This window comes from Leucoraja erinacea, chromosome 2, assembly GCF_028641065.1.
Source record: "Leucoraja erinacea ecotype New England chromosome 2, Leri_hhj_1, whole genome shotgun sequence".
Taxonomy (NCBI): domain Eukaryota; kingdom Metazoa; phylum Chordata; class Chondrichthyes; order Rajiformes; family Rajidae; genus Leucoraja; species Leucoraja erinaceus.
The window spans coordinates 65,935,805-65,952,991 of NC_073378.1; the positions used below are offsets into that span (position 1 = coordinate 65,935,805).

General features: G+C 45.8%; 1 protein-coding gene across 1 annotated transcript in view; it reads right to left on the bottom strand.

Moving 5' to 3' along the window:
• LOC129710935 (cadherin-18-like) overlaps nt 1-17,187 on the bottom strand; it is a 757,826-nt gene that overhangs the window by 546,083 nt on the left and 194,556 nt on the right. Inside the window, exon 2 of the mRNA XM_055658245.1 lies at nt 3,313-3,457. The gene's annotated coding sequence lies outside the window, so the exon portion shown is untranslated. The remainder of the gene's footprint in view (nt 1-3,312; nt 3,458-17,187) is intronic.

Below are 17,187 nucleotides of genomic sequence, written 5' to 3' on the forward strand. Positions count from 1 at the left end.
TTCAGGTATGGATGAGCTCACTTGAAGCAGTGCCATGATGTTGCAAAGCAGACAGTGCGTTCTTAGGGGAATCGAGAACCAGAGAACATAAGTTTAAGGTGAGGGGGAAAGTTTTAATGGGAACTTGAGGGGTAACATTTTCACACAGAGAGTGGTGGGGAATATGAAATGAACTGCTGGAAGAGGTAGTTGAGGCAGGTACTATCACAATGTTTAGGAAACATTGGTTTAAGGGGATATGGGCCAAACGCAGGTTTTTTGTTAGAGGTACAGCATGGAAACAGGCCCTTTGGCGCACCGAGTCCACGCTGACCAACAATTTAACACTATCCTACACACACGCTAGGGACAATTTTATACATACACCATGCCAATTAAACTACATACTTGCACGCCTTTGGAGTGTGGGAGGAAAGCAAAGATCTCTGAAAAACCCACGCAGGTCACAGGGAGAACGTACAAACTCCGTAGAGACAGCACCTGGAGTCAGGATCCAGCACTGCAAGCGATGCAAGGCAGCAATTCTACCGATGCGCCATCATGCTGCCCTGGTGGAACTATTGGAAATAGGACATGTTGGTCAGGGTGGGCAAGTTGGGCCAAGGGACCCGTTTCCACACTGTACGATTCTATGACTTTGAGTGGAGATCAATGGAGTCTCAATGGAGTGTGGAGAAGGTGAATAAAATCACTCAGGCAATGGGAAAGTAGAGAAATTTAGTCAGAGGCCAGGGAATAGATCAGGCAACAGGAACCAAAAAGGATCATTTTGATCCTTCCAGCATTTAATTATTGTGATTGTTGAATTGTTTAATATTCTGGATTCTGGGCAAATGAAAAATGCTGAAAAGCTTGAAAATGAAGAAAATCCTGTTGCTGTCAGTTTACAGGTCCTTCTCACATTCCTGAACTGCAGTCTTCAACTTTTCTGTCTTAAATTCCAAATATTTAATGCTCTATTAACTGTGGAACAGTAATTTGAAACAATGCTCACTGTCACAACTATGTTATATATTTTTAGGGCTTAGCTTCCTGAGAATCATAAAAGTCTACATGGTAAATCCTGTCCAAATCAGACAGTCAAAAATGGGGACCACTCCCCTTTCCTCAGAAGCTACTTGAATTATTGACTATTTTATTATTGCACAATAAATTACATGGAATTAACAATTTCCACTTAGAAAGGTTGCATGTCTTTAGGGCTTAGTTTCCTGAGACTCATATAAAAAGATACCTGGTATATATTCATGGTGCTGTGCAGCTATTTTAGGAAGTCCAAGGGGAATCAAAATGACATAATTTCTTCCAGAAACCAATACACGAAAGGGAAAGACAGCAGAGTCCAAAAATTGAGAGGAATTGTGTGTTGGCGCAACTATTCAAAAGTTGAGGTTCAAAACTTGCAAAGTTCACACCATCTCCCAAGAGACAGCTGAAGTAGAAGATAGCTTGAGAGAACAAGGGAATTTACACTCTCCAAACTGTTGAGTGCTTTAACACGATTCAGCACAATTTGTTTCAACAAAATTTGATGGAATTTCTTACATGCAAAAGTAGAAATGTAATCCCACGCATGAGTAAATAACATGAATAATGTCCTGCCCATGGAGAATCAACAGGAACACTATAATCTGTTTTTTTTGCACCTGGACATTTGATGGGAATACCACTTAGCAACATATGGGAAGCCTATCCTGTCCAGTCTTCCAGCACGTCACCCTTATCTTTAGTTTAGCTTAGAGATACAGTGCAGAAACAGACCCTTCAGCCCACCGTGTCCGCACCGACCAACGATCCCTGCACATTAACACTATCCTACACACACTAGGGACAATGTACACTTAACCAAGCCAAATGAAGGTGCATAAATGTCTTGGCCCTGATACATCCAAGCTCAGAGATGAAATTGCAATAGTCCTGACAGAACTATACGAATCGTCAAGAGATAGAGGGCAGCACGACGGCACAGCGGTAGAGTTGCTGCCTTACAGCGCTTGCAGCACTCCTGGTTTGATCCCGACTGCGAGCGCTGTCTGTACAGAGTTTGTACGTTCTCCCTGTGACCGCTTGGGTTTTCTCTGAGATCTTTTTCACCCACAATCCAGATCTATATGTTTGTAGGTTATTTGGTTTTGCATGTGTAAACATTGTCCCTAATCTGTATATAGGATAGCGTTAATGTGCAGGGATCGCTGATCGGTGTGAACTCGGTGGGCCGAAGGGCCTGTTTCCGCGCTGTTAATCTGAAACTTAAAAACTAAAATCACAACAGTTAAAATCCCTTGCCTTGCCAACCTTATTAGTCTTGTAGCTGTCTGCAATCTCCTGATATATTTGTTCCTATATTTCCGATTGACTGAGGATTTAGTACACTCCCAACAAGGTGATCATCCCCTTTTTATTTCTCAGGTGCACCCATATAGCCTCACTGGATGAACCATCAGCAATGTCATCTCAGACTACTGCTGCAACATTTCTGCTAAATAAATAAAGCAACTTCCCCTTCTCTTTTACCCCCACTTTTATCACGCCTCAATCCTACAATGGATCCCGTCTCCCTGCCAATGTAGTTTAAAACCTAAGTAACACCAGCAAACCTTTCCCGGCAGGACATTGATCTTTCCCATTCAGAAACTACCCATCCCTCTTACACTGGTCACCTCTACCCCAGAAGAGATCCAAATGGTCCAAAATTATGAATCCGTGCTCCATTCATCAACTCAACCACGTATACATCTTTCTCAGAAACAGAGAAACGTAGAAAATAGGTGCAGGAGTATGCCATTCAGCCCTTCGAGCCATTCAATATGATCATGGCTGATCATCCAAAATCAGTACCCTGTTCCTTCTTTCTCCCCATATCCCTTGATTCCGTTAGCCCCAAGAGATATATCTAACTCCCTCTTGAAAACATCTAGTGAATTGGCCTGTGGGCCTGTCGCCACAAACAGTAAGAGTCACTGTCTACATAGGCATTGTGCAAAACATATTTGCTCTTTCTTTTGATACCTAATCAGGTATAGCACAGAATCAGAGTGGGCTTCACATTAGTTGGACTAAATGTATAAATAAAGTTCCAACATCATTTTCTTGACCCAAAGAGTTGGCAACCCACTTGTTCCTCTGTAAACATCCTCTGATATTCCATCACGAGTAAATTAATACAATGCAGAACCAAGGAACTGCAGATGCTGGTTTACAATAAGAAGTATTTCATTCAAGATAAATGACTTGTAATGATTAGGTGTGTCAGCATACTGTTACCGATAAAGAGATATGGGCCATTGAGAAGACAGGGAACAGGTGACTTACGATCCTGGAGAAGGTGTCAAGGAAGCTCCTCAGTGATACACAAATGTGAACTTGTCAATCTTGCCAAAGATGTGACATCCTCTTGCAGAACACATCTTCAGAGCACACATCTGTGACGTTTACCATGGGTTCCTTTCATGTATGCCTAATGAATTAGAAGAATTATATTGTTAGATGACTTCTCTCATGTGGATATCATGCAAACAGTAAAAACAAAATTAACACCCTGTGGTATTTTGGCATGATATCTTCATTGCTCAGCATCATTTAAACAGTATTATCCTGCACAACCATAATTTGTAATGTGTAGTCATGAATCAAGAAGCATTGAAACTGACATTCCATACAGGATTCCTTTATAAAATATTGTCAAGAAAACAATTGTTTGAATAACAAGGGTTCAACTTTAACAAGCAAAAATTGACATTAACTGAGTGGCAAAGCTCAAAGATAGACTTTGATAGACTTATCACCTTTTCACCACTGATATTCCAGTCACTACCTTGCTGAAAGCAGCTGTCCTCTGACTGCCAGGCACATTCACCAGTCAGTTGTTGGAACCATGCATAGCCTGATTCACAACTATAACTACAACTCTGACCACAGTTCACAGGGTCATACTGAGTTGATCATGAGCCCCAGCACCGAGCCACCTAATCAGAAATCACTGCGTATTACTCTGAAGGCGGCACAGTGGCACAGCGGTAGAATTACAGCGCCAGAGACCAACATTTGACTCTGACTACGATATGTGTGATATCTATACGAAGTTTGTATGTTCTCATTGTGAATGGGCATGTTTTCCCCGGGTGCTATGGACTCCTCCCACACTCCAACAAAGTACAGGTTTATGGGTTAATTGGTTTCGGTAAAAATCTAGTTTAGTTTATTGTCACGTGTACCGAGGTACTGCGAAAAGCTTTTACCAAGCAATAATGTGGGGGGGGGGGGGGGGGGGGGGGTGTTGACTTCTTACAGTGGTGGATACAGCAAAAAAAATGTGAATTTTTCAGCAGATTTTAAAAAACTAACTAGACAAAGTGCAGGCCCGTTGGGGGGGGTTGGGGGGGGGGGGGGGGGGAAGGGACGCAACATGCAGCGTCACACACTATCCACCCCCCCCCCCTCCCACTCACGCTAATTACCCCCTTGGGGGGGGGGAATATTATTAATTTGCTCCTTTTACCCCATAACCACACTATCTACCGCCCCCCAACTTGCAGTCACCTAGAGAGGGGGGGGTGGGGGGGGGGGGGGGGGGGGTGTGGGTAGAAAGTGAGGACTGAGAGAGAAGGGGAGAGACGAGAGAGAGTGAGGGGGGGAGAGAGGGGGTGCAAGAGGGGGGTGGAGAGGGGGGAGACGAGGAAGGGTGGGTGACGGGGGTAGGGGGTGGGGGGGGGGGGGGGGAGAGGGGAGGGGAGGAGAGAGGGGGGTGGGGGGGGGGGGAGGGGGGAGGGGGGAGGGGGGAGAGGAGGGGAAGAGAGAGGGAGGGGGAGAGGGAGAGAGGGTTGGAGAGGGGAGGGAAGAGAGAGGGGAGAGGAGAGGGGGAGGGGGATGGAGGGGAGGGGAGGAGGCATGAGAGAGGGGGGAGAGGGGGGGGAGGAGAGGAGGGGGGGAGGAGGGGGGGGAGAGGAGGGGGGGGGAGGAGGGAGAGGAGGGGGAGGGAGGGAGGAGAGGGAGGGGGGGGGAGAGAGGAGGGAGAGGGGGGGGGAGAGGAGGAGGGGGGAGGGAGAGAGGGAGGGGGAGAGAGAGGAGGGGGTGGTGAGGAGAGGAACAGAGAGGGGGGGGGGAGGGGAGGAGGAGAGAGGGGGGAGGGGGGGGGAGGGGGGGGGAGGGTCCGGGGAGAGAGAGGGGGTGGAGAGAGGGAGAGAGAGAGGAGAGGAGAGGAGAGGAGAGGGGGAGAGGAGAGGGGGGAGGGGGGAGGAGAGGTGGGGAGAGAGAGGGGGGGGGAAGAGAGAGAGAGGAGAAAAAGGGAGAGAGGACAGGGGGGAGAGAGAGATAGAGGAGAGAGAGGGGGGGGGACAGAGAGAGGGATAGGGAGAGAGAGAAGGGGGGAGAGGGAGGTGGGGGAGAGAGAGGTGGGGAGAGAGAGAGGTGGGGAGAGAGAGAAGTGGGGAGAGAGAGAAGTGGGAGAGAGAGAGAGAAGGGAGAGAGAGAAAGAGAGTGCCTTTTTACTTCAACCCAAACCCCCCCAAACAACCATATGCAGACAGTGCTTTTTTATTTCAAACTAACCATCTTTTCATTTTCAAACCACATTAAGGGTACTTACTCACAGGTGTGAAGAAATTTGTTCAGTGTCATTCAGAGTGACAGAGCCTAATTGACAGAGCTCCATCTTGATGAGAGACTGATTGAGGCACACCACCTCCTGGTTTTATAGTCCCTCCACCTCCCTCCAGCAGTGGCAGCAGAGAGAATGGGGAATTTTGTAAAAACATTAATATCTCCGTCATTTTTCATCGACAGGAAAAATCCTCGGCACACATGCGGCGGAGGGGGACTGAGCAAGATGGCCAAAAATGACGACCATAGGTGGCGGCGTTCTCTCAGAAATCGCAGCACAGAAGGCCAAAAGCGGTCAAGAACAGAGATTTAGTAATATAGATAAATGTTTCAATGCACAAGCTATCGGCTGCATTACGGACTGCTGATCCATGATCGTAACTTCTCCAAGACCAGTGGAATCTAACCTCTTGTTTTGTCTTCCTTACATTCTAACTCCAATTTTCATTCCAGGAGTTAAATCAAACTAAAAGGAAATCAAACTTATAAGTTCATAAGTTGTAGCAGCAGAATTAGGGTGTAGCATCAAATCTACTGCACCACGTAATCATGGCAGATCTATGTTTCCCTCTCAACCCCATTATTCTGCCTTCTTCCCATACCCCCTGACACCCGTGCTAATCACAAATGTATCAATCTCTAAAGAAATTCCTCCTCATCTCTTTTCTAAAGATACATCCCTTTTCTTCTGAGGCTATGGCCTCTGGTCCTAGACTTTCCCACCAGTGGAAACATCCTGTCCACATTCACTATATCCAGGCCTTTTTCACCAAGAAATGCAGAGATTGTGTTCAATTTAATCCTGGTAGAACAAAGAACCTAAGAACAGTGTTATCCTGTACCATCACTTTTGGTATCATGTCAAGGCTTTCCTTCTGGAATTATAATTGACTGCAGCCAACACCAAATTCTTCTCCATGGTCAATGGTCATACCTTTGCAACGAGCATATTTATAAAGTGTGAACTAACACAGATTAATTTACAGTCTGATATATTGTCAATATTTATAATTCAAAGGAACATGAGGGGATGGAGATATTTTCCATTGCCTTTAAACTCATAACCTGCATTCCTGTCAATCCACACTTTGAAGTTTAATCTACTGAAGTCATATGGAACGAATTTCAAAAGCAGTGCAACAAGCCAGCATTATTGTGTACACTTGGTTCCAACAAACGGGATAACTATCTGGGCCAATATGTCCTAGTATTAAATGGTTGAAGCAGGAACTACTAACAGTTGCACCACGTTGCTCCAAAATAGACCTCAAGTTTTAATTCCAATTAATTTTTTTTACCATAGTGCCAAAATAACCAAATTTCAGGCCACCAAACAACCTCCCTCCCCCCACCACCATTCTTTATTCATCATTCATAATTGATAGCAAACTGGTTTGGCTTCAAAATAGACTGAAAATCATCAGACCATTGCAGTTTTGGAAAAACATTTTGGGGTGAGAAGATTAGATAAATATATAGTTGGGGGGGAGGGGGGGGGGGGGGGGAGAGAATGCATACCATGCAATTTCTGTACATTATCTTCAAGGCATAAATAAACCATTTATACAGCAGATTTTAAAGGCCTTGTCACTAGGCAGTATTGTGAACGTAGCCAAGACCATCACACAAACCAACTCCCTTCAATTAACTCCATCAACACTTTACACTGCCTTGACAAGATCACCAGCTTAATCAAGTACGGGTCACACCCCAGTCACTCTCTCTTCAAAGGGAGTTTGTGGAGTGCCTCCGTGATGGATGCTTAGAGCAGCTTGTATTGGAGCCTACCAGTGAGAAGGCAATTCTGGATTTTGTGTTATGTAATGAACCGGATTTGATAAGGGAATTTGAGGTTAAGGAGCCATTAGGAGGTAGTGACCATAATATGGTAAGTTTTAATCTACAATTTGAGAGGGACAAGAGTAAATCGGAAGTGTCAGTTGAATAAAAGGTGACTATGGAGCCATGAGGGACGAGCAGGCCAAAATTGACAGGAAAGATACCCTGACAGTGGAACAACAATGGCAGGTATTTCTGGGAATAATACAGAAGGTGCAGGATCAGTTTGTTCCAAAGAGGAAGAAAGATTCCAAGGAGAGTAAGGGGTGACCGTGGAAGACAATGGACGTCAGGAACAGTTTAAAAATAAAAGAGAAGTACAACGTAGCAAAGATGAGCGGGAAGCAAGAGGATTGGGTAATGTTTAAAGAACAACAGAAGATAACTAAAAAGACAATATAGGGAGAAAAGCTGAGGAACAAAGGTAAGCTAGCCAAGAATATAAGGAGGATAGTAAAAGCTTCTTTAGGTATGGGAAGAGGAAAAAATTAGTTAAGACCAAAGTTGGACCCTTGAAGACTAAAAAAGGTGAAATTATTATGGTGAATAAGGAAATGGCAGATGAGTTGAACATGTACTTTGGATCCATCTTCACTCAGGAGGACACAAACAATGTTCCTGATATAGTAATGACCAGAGAATCTGGGGTGACGGAGGAACTGAAGGAAATCCACATTAGGCAGGAAATGGTGTTGTGAGGTTATCCATTTTTTTAAGAAAGTCGGGAGGGAGAAAACAGGGAATTATAGACCAGTTAGCCTGACATCGGTGGTGGGGAAGATGCTGGAGTCAATCATAAAAAAGGAAACGGTGGCACATATGGATAGCAGTAACATGATCAGTCCGAGTCAGCATGGATTTACTAAGGGGAAATTATGCTTGACTAATCTTCTGGAATTTTTTGAGGATGTAACTAGGAAAATGGACAAAGGAGAGCCAGTGGATGATAGTGAACCTGGACCTTCAGAAAGCATTCGATAAGGTCCCACATAGGAGATTGATGGGCAAAATTATGGCACATGGTATTGGGGGTAGAAACATAGAAACATAGGTGCAGGAGTAGGCCATTCAGCCGTTCGTGCTTGCACCGCCATTCAATATGATCATGTCTGATCATCCAACTCAGTAGCCTGTACCTGCCTTCTCTCCATACCCCCTGATCCCTTCAGCCACAAGAGCCCCAGAGTGCTAACATGAATTGAAAATTGGTTGGCAGACAGGAAACAAAGAGTAGGGATTAATGGGTCCCTTTCAGAATGGCAGGCAGTGACTAGTGGGGTACCGCAAGGCTCCGTGCTGGAACCGCAGCTATTTACAATACACATCAATGATTTAGATGAAGTGATTCAAAGCAACATTAGCAAATTTGCAGATGAAACAAAGCTGGGTTGCAATGTGAAGTGTGAGGAGGATGCTGTGAGGAGGAGTGTGTGTTTTTTTTTGTTTGTTTTTTTAATGTGGTGGGGGAAGAGGGTTAGATAAGGGGGAAACCGTTCTTCAGTCGCTTCCTGGAGAGGACGCGACTATTATTCGAGTCGCGTCCTCGCCCCCCCACCCCCCGTGGCCTACCTACTGGATTGGCGTGGCCTTTCCTGCCAGGACCGACCAGAGCTCCAGCAATGGCGGCGCAGCGCTGGATACATCGCAGAGCGGGCGATGCCTCACCTGAGATCGCCGTTTGGTGCTCCGGAGTTTTGGACCTGCTGCATCGACATCATGGAGCTGTGGTTCGCGGAGCTCCCAACGCGGGCGGCGCTGACCAACATCGCGGAGTCCTGCGACCTTTGTCGGGGGTCGCCAGCGTGAATCTCCACCCAGCTCGGCCTGTGGACCACGGGAGCCGCGGACTCCGGTGGGAGGTGGCCGAATTAGAGGACCGGGTCACTGAGGATGTTCTCCCATTCGACGTTGGGGTTCCATCATTCCCGGCGAGAGGGCCTGAACATCGGGCCACCCATAGCGGCGACTACGGGTGCTCGAGAGGCCCCGACCTTGGGTGAACATCTGGGAAGATCAGCGAGGAGGTTGACTGGACTTTGGTTCCTTCCCTCACAGTGGGGAACTTTGGTGCCGCTGTGGGGATGTTGTGTCGTAGACTTCTGTTTTTTGTGCTTTTTAAAATTATTTATTTGTATGACTGTAAAGAAAATAGCATTTTGTTGTCTCTTAATTGAGACAATGACAATAAATTGAATCCAATCCAATCCAATGCAATGAGAATGCAGGGTGACTTGGACAGGTTGGGTGAGTGGGCAGATGCATGGCAGTTGCAGTTTAATGTGGATAAATGTGAGGTTATCCACTTTGGTAGCAAAAACAGTAAAGCAGATTATTTCCTTTAATACTGTCAAGTTGGGAAAAGTGGAGGTACAACAAAATCTGGGGGTCCTTGTTCATCAGTCAATGAAACATGCAGGTACAGCAGGCAGTGAAGAAAGTGAATGGTGTGTTAGCTTTCATGATAAGAGGAGTTGAGTATAGGAGCAACGAGGTCCTTCTGCAGTTGCACTGGGCCCTAGTGAGACAGGTAGCAATACTCCACAACCTGGAGTATTGTGTGCAGTTTTTGCCCCCTAATTTGAGGAAGGACATTCTTGCTATTGAGGGAGTGCAGTGTAGGTTTACACAGTTAATTCCTGGGATGACAGGACTGTCGTATGCTGAGAGAATGGAGTGGCTGGCCTTGTATACTCTGGAATTTAGAAGGATGTGAGGGGATCTTATTGAAACATATAAGATTGTAAAGGTTTTCGACATGCTAGAGGTAGGAAACTTGTTCCGGATGTTGTGGGAGTCCAGAACTAGGGGCTACAGTTTAAGAATAAGGGGTAAACCATTTAGAATGGAGATGAGGAAACATTTTTTCACACAGTTGTGAGTCTGTGGAATTCTCTGCCTCAGAGGGTGGTGGAGGCAGGTTCTCTGGATACTTTCAAGAGAGAGCTAGATAGGGCTCTTAAAGATAATGGAGTCAGGGGATAAGGGGAGAAGGCAGGAACAGGGTACTGATTGGGAATGATCAGCCATGATCACATTGAATGGCGGCGCTGGATCGATGGGCTGAATGGCCTACTCCTGCATCTATTGTCTATTCTCACCTCGCCATCAGGCAAGTGGGGCAGAAATGTGAAAATGCAACCCTCAGGGGCAGTTTCTTCCCAGCTGATATCAGGCGTATCAATCACTAATAAAAGAGTGGTCTTGATCTCCCATCAACTTCATTGGTGATCCTCAGACTATCTTTAATTGGACTTTACTGAACTATATCTTGCACTAAATGTTAATACCTTTATCCTGTATTTCAACACTGTGGACATGTTGAATTTGGCTGACTGGATAGCATGCAACAAAAAAGAATTTTACTGTTCCTCAGTACATGCAATAATAAACTAAACTAAATGAAAATGAGTTTCCTTTTTGCAAAAAAAGACCCCAAAACTTGGAGTAATTCAGCGGGTCCGACAGTATCTGAGATCATGGAAAAGTAATCTTTCGTGTCGGAGCCCTTCTTCACTCTGACCCGAATAGTCGCCTATCCATGTTCTCCAGACATGTTGTCTGCCCAAATAAGATACTTCAATACTTCATGGTTTTTATGCAAAGGAGCATCTGCAGATCCTTGTGTTTACAACTTTAAATGATTGAAATTTAAATGAACAGGAAATTGTGCAGTTACCACCACCAACAACCATTTGCAGTGCAGCATTTCAAAGCAGTTACCACCACCAACAACCATTTGCAGTGCAGCATTTCAAAGCAGTTACCACCACCAACAATCATTTGCAGTGCAGCATTTCAAAGCAAACACATTTTCATTTTCAAACCACATTAAGGGCACTTACAGTTGAGTAGACATGTGTTCAGTGTTATTCACAGCTCAGAGAGACATGACCCTCTCACTTCCACCATCTTACAGAGACTGAGTGAGGCACAACACTTTCGCATTTTATAGTCCCTCCCCCCTCCCACCAGCAGGGGCGGCAGAGAGTCGCCATCAGGCAAGTCACTGCCTGCCATTCTGAAAAGGACCCATTTACTCCTAGTCTTTGCTTCCTGTCTGCCAGCCAGTTCTCTATCCACATCAATACTGAACCCCCAATACCATGTGCTTCCGAGTTCAGATATAACAAACCGAGTCCAGATATAACACATCCATTGGTTCTCCCTTATCCACTCTACTAGTTACATACTCGAAAAATTCTATAAGATTCGTCAGACATGATTTACCTTTCATAAATCCATGCTGACTTTGCCCTATCACCACTTTTCAAATGTGCTGCTATCCCATCTTTAATAACTGACTCTAGCAGTTTCCCCACTACCGATGTTAGACTAACTGGTCTGTAATTCGCCGTTTTCTCTCTCCGTCCCTTTTTAAAAAGTGGGGTTACATTAGCTACCCTCCAATCCTCAGGAACTACTCCAGAATCTAAAGAGATTTGAAAAATTATCACTAATGCATCCACTATTTCTGCGGCTACTTCCTTAAGTACTCTGGGATGCAGCCTATCTGGCCCTGGGGATTTATCGGCCTTTAATCCATTCAATATACCTAACACCACTTCCCGGCTAATCTGGATTTCACTCAGTTCCTCCATCTCATTTGACCCCCGGTCCCCTGCTATTTCCGGCAGATTATTTATCTTCCTTAGTGAAGACAGAACCAAAGTAGTTATTCAATTGGTCTGCCATGTCCTTGTTCCCCATGATCAATTCACCTGTTTCTGACTGCAAGGGACCTACATTTGTTTTAAGTAATCTTTTTCTCTTCACATATCTATAAAAACTTTTGCATTCAGTTTTTATGTTCCCTGCCAGTTTTCTTTCATAATCTCTTTTCCCTTTCCTAATTAAGCCTTTTGCCCTCCACTGCTGGACTCTGAATTTCTCCCTGTCCTCTGGTAGACTGCTTTTTCTGGCTAATTTGTATGCTTCATCTTTTGTTTTGATACTGTCCCTGATTTCCCTTGTTATCCATGGATGCACTACCTTCCCTGATTTATTCTTTTGCCAAACTGGGATGAACAATTGTTGTAGTTCATCCATGCAGTCTTTAAATGCCTTCCATTGCATATCCACCGTCAACCCTTTCAGAATCAACTGCCAGTCAATCTTGGCCAATGCACGTCTCATACCCTCAAAGTTACCTTTCTTTAAGTTCAGAACTCTTGTTTCTGAATTAACAATGTCACTCTCCATCCTAATGAAAAACTCAACCATGTTATGGTCACTCTTGCCCAAGGGGCCACACACAACAAGACACAACTGCTAGTTAGCCCTTCCTTGTTACTCAATACCCAGTCTATAATAGCCTGGCATTCCCTGTTATGGCTGTCATAGCCTGTTATGGTTGTCATTCATATAATCATATATCCATAACATTACACAATCGCAGCTGTGACTTAGGCAAAAACATTCTTGCCTCAGGTTTTGTACGTTTGGGTTCATATCCCATTCAAATGGTATTATGAAAGGTTTATTTTTGAACCAAGATTATATGTTGACACTGCAGGTGCTGCACTCTTCAGCAAAAATCTCAGTGCTAGAGGAAGGCAACAGGTAAGGCTGCATCTAGAGGACATGGATAGGTGATGTTTTGGGACAGGAACCTTCTTCATGGTGACAAAGCCAGGTAAGTGATAGGTGGATAGTGGTGAAGGGGGTTGATTGTCAGATGGGTAGAAAAGGCCAGAGGTGAAAATGAGATAAAAGGCTGTGACAAAAAGAGAGAAGAGGCAAGAAGTGTGAGGTTAGAGGTATGGATATAGGGGATAGAGAGGCAGGATAGTGGGAGGAATTAGTGCATATTAAAATGTGGAACAGGTGAGGGGAGGGGGGAGGGGGATACTGAAGGGTTAGATTTGGTTAGTTACCTACAATTGGAGTAATCAATGTTCATACCATTGGGTTGTAAGCTAACCAGGCAAAATATTAGGTGCTGTTCCTTCAGTCCAAGTGTGGCCTCACTCTGGCAATGGGCGAGGCTCAGGACAGAAACGTTGGTATTGGAATGGGAAGGGGACTTAAAAAGGTATGCAGCCAGAGATCCAATAGGTCTTGGCAAGACAACCTCAAGTGTTCAGCTAAACTGTTAACATAGTCCAAACTTGGTCTAGCAAGTTTAAAGGCCACATTGCAAACACTGAATGCAGCAGATGAGGTTAGAGGATGTGCATGTGAATCTCTGTCTCATCTGGAATGCTGCTGCTGTCCTGGGTGGATGTGAGGGAGGAGGTGTGGAGATAGGTGCAATGTCTCCTGCAATTGCAGGGGAAAGTACCTGGAGAGGGAGTGGTTTTGGTGGGATGGGTGATCCAAGGAGTAGGGGAGCGAGTGGTCTCTGTAAAAACTGTAAAGGGGTGGGGATTGGAAAACGTGACTGGTGGTGAGAAATGTCACAGAATGATGTGTTGGAAAGAGGACTAAAGAAAGAGCACATATTGGATGTTCTTGAGTGGAAGTCTCATCTTGGGAGCAGATGAGGCAGGGTGGGAGGTGTAGTCCAGCTATCTGTGGGAATCAGTGGGTTTACAGTAGAGGCCAGTCGATAGTCTGCTGGTGACAGAGATATTGGGAAAGGGGAGAGAGGTGTCAAAGATGGGGTAACCGTGGGAGTCCGTAGGTTTATAGTTAAAAGAAAAGTTGTTGAGGGAGAGGATATTTCTGACGGGTGGAGGAGAGTGTCAGTGGAGGGGAAATGATTGTGTCTCTGCTCAAGGTGCAAATGATGATGATGATACTTTACTGGCATGTGCCAAGGTTCAGTGAAATTCTTTGTTTTTGCAGAAAAAGTACACAAAAGAGTCACCACAAAGACGCAGAAAAAACCCTACAAAAAGTACTCTTCCCTTCTGCTCTTAAGTGCTTATTTATATTCACAATGCTACTCATGTACAATGTGACCACTGTTTTGCTAAATTTCCAACTGCTGAAAGTCATCACAAGGCTAAATATAATGCAATTTCAAACAGCAGCTTACAATTTTGAACTCAAATGAAAACCATTGCGAGATTTAAAAAAAATTCCCTCTAAATCCCTTCTGCCAGATTTATGCTTTCAAAAAGCTAATTTGTTTTGTTTTTGGTGCAAAACCAACTATTGAACAGCCAAAAACGAGAACCTACTGTAGGGAAATCCAACAAAAGATGATTGGATTGCAGTGGTTTGGCAGTGGTTGGGAAGAAGGCAAAGATCTGAATGCACTCTCTCCCTGGCCTGTGAGCCTCAGCACCATTTCATTGGCACCCACTGGAACTCATGTTGTTTACAGAGGAGCAATCAGTAAACACATCCCCAGCATCTCACTATCTCCCATGTAAATGAACTGGCAACAGATTGTGCATGCCTTTCCCTTAATTAGCATCAAAGAGACACAGAAAATCCCAGTCTCAGCAAATGAACACAAAACAAAATTGCCTTTCTTTTAAATGGAAATAACTCAAGTAATCTGCTCACAAAAAAATATTACAAATTTAAATATAAAAATATTACAAAATCTCTTATATCTAGCATCCTCTTTAACAACTATCTTTATTCAGCACACTGCTATTTTAAGAATTTATCTGATGCTGTGATGATAATTAAAATCTGTTGCTATTTAAAACAATAGTTACATCTGTTTAGATATGTTGATAATAAAAATCCATTGGTTACTATCATCCCCTGTAATTACTGGCTATAATTAGGTTATAAATCTTAACTAACCAATTAACTCACTTTTTGTGCAAATTCGAAGACATAAAAATTAAAGATAACCATTCAATGGAAAGAATGCCGAGAAATTGGATTTTCCCTCAGTTGATAAGTATCATGCTTTTCACAATGTATTAAAGTCAACCTGATGTTAGCTAAAAAAGTGTGAAATTGAGGCATCTCCACTGCAATAACTCATTATAATGGCCTTGCTCCATTTAGAGGTATTAAAACGAGCTGAGCATGCAGCCTGTGGTGGCACCCGGTGGCTGGGCCTCTAGTTTCACAAACCCTCAGCAGTCAGTCACGTGACTGGGCAATGGCAGGGAGGAGTTGTCACGGGGTACAGGGGTGTGTCCTGGGATATAAAACAAACCTTGGGAGAACCCCCTCGCTCTTTTAATTCGAGCTGACCAGCTCTCTTCTCTCGAGGTGTGAGAGTCCTTCCATCACAGCAGGGGCTCACGAGGCAACAGCCTCGCAGCAGCAGCAACAACAACTTTATGTTAGAGGACCAACGTGCATGCATTACGAATTACGCATGCCTCCCTGGGCCCCACCACCTCTGTCGCTCGCTCACCTCCCGCCAGTAACATGCCTTTGGGCCCCACCGCCTCTGTCGGTCGCTCGCCTCCCACCAGTAACGTGCCTTAGGGCACCACCGCTGCAGTCAGGCCACTCCCGCTTATGCCTGTTCTAGCCGATCGCAGGCTGCCTGGGTCGCCTGCCCACTTTCCAGGCCCACTGCAGCAGATGGCGGCACAGCAGCCTCGGCCCTTGCTTTCTCTCCCACATGACCCACCCGGAGCCGACCACTGGGGTTGAGAGGCCGTAGCTACTGTTGCTGCCCCTCCAGGTGCTGCCCACCGGACCAAAGAGGCCGCGGCTGCCACCACTCCCCCACCAGCATCAGCCCCACGCCTCCAGCATCACCGGCACCGCCGCCCATCGACCACCAGCCATCAGTTTCCCAACACTCCGCCAGCCGCTGCTCAATTCCTAGCCTCCTGAATGAGCGGGCCTACCTGGGGTGGCTGCCCGAAGACGTCCTTCTGCTCCTCACCGGCGTGGACCCCGATCATCCCTGGGCGCTGGCTGCCTGTCCAGTCGGCCCAGCATTGGGCTGGAGCCTTGGCCGGTTGTGCGTCGGCGGTCCTGCGATGGATTCCCCAGCAGCTTTCAGCCTCCACCGAGTGCGCGGCAGCGCAGTTGGACTCCAACGGCGACGGTGGGTGGAATCCCTACCTGCAGCGATGGGGCGAGGCCCATCGATACCAGCTGCCAAAATGGCCACTGCGGCCTACTGCCACATGGCCGCCGCAGCGACGATAAAAATGGCCGCAGCAGCCGGCCAGAAGCGACGCTCGTCCTGCTGACCGCTGTCAACAGCATCACCTCAACAGCATCACCTCTGGTCGAGTGGCATCTCTGCAGCCTGACCGACATCTACAGCGCCACTCCTGGGCAGTCGGTGTTACTACAGCCTACATTTCAAGCACAGCTAATCTGACCACTTTGGACTTTGCTGTATCTTTGCTGTTTGCTCACTGTAGGTTTTATTCCCACTGTAATAACCTAGCTTAATATTACAATTAGTTTCATGTTGTTGTATTTGCATTGCTCCCGACGTCTTTCTCATGTCACAACCCTGTGGCGGCACCCGGTGGTTGGGCCACTAGCTACACGAACCCTAAGTAGTTGGTCACGTGACTGGGCAATGGCAGGGAGGAGTTGTCACGGGTTACAGGGTTGTGTCCTGGGATATATAACAAACCCAGGGATAACCCACTCTCACTTCGAGCTGACCTGCTCTCTTGGGGAAGTCCAGGACAAGGGGTCACAGCTTAAGGATAAGGGGGAAATCCTTTAAAACTGAGATGAGAAGAACTTTTTTCACACAGAGTGGTGAATCTCTGGAACTCTCTGCCACAGAGGGTAGTTGAGGCCAGTTCATTGGCTATATTTAAGAGGGCGTTAGATGTGGCCCTTGTGGCTAAGGGGATCAGAGGGTATGGAGAGAAGGCAGGTACGGGATACTGAGTTGGATGATCAGCCATG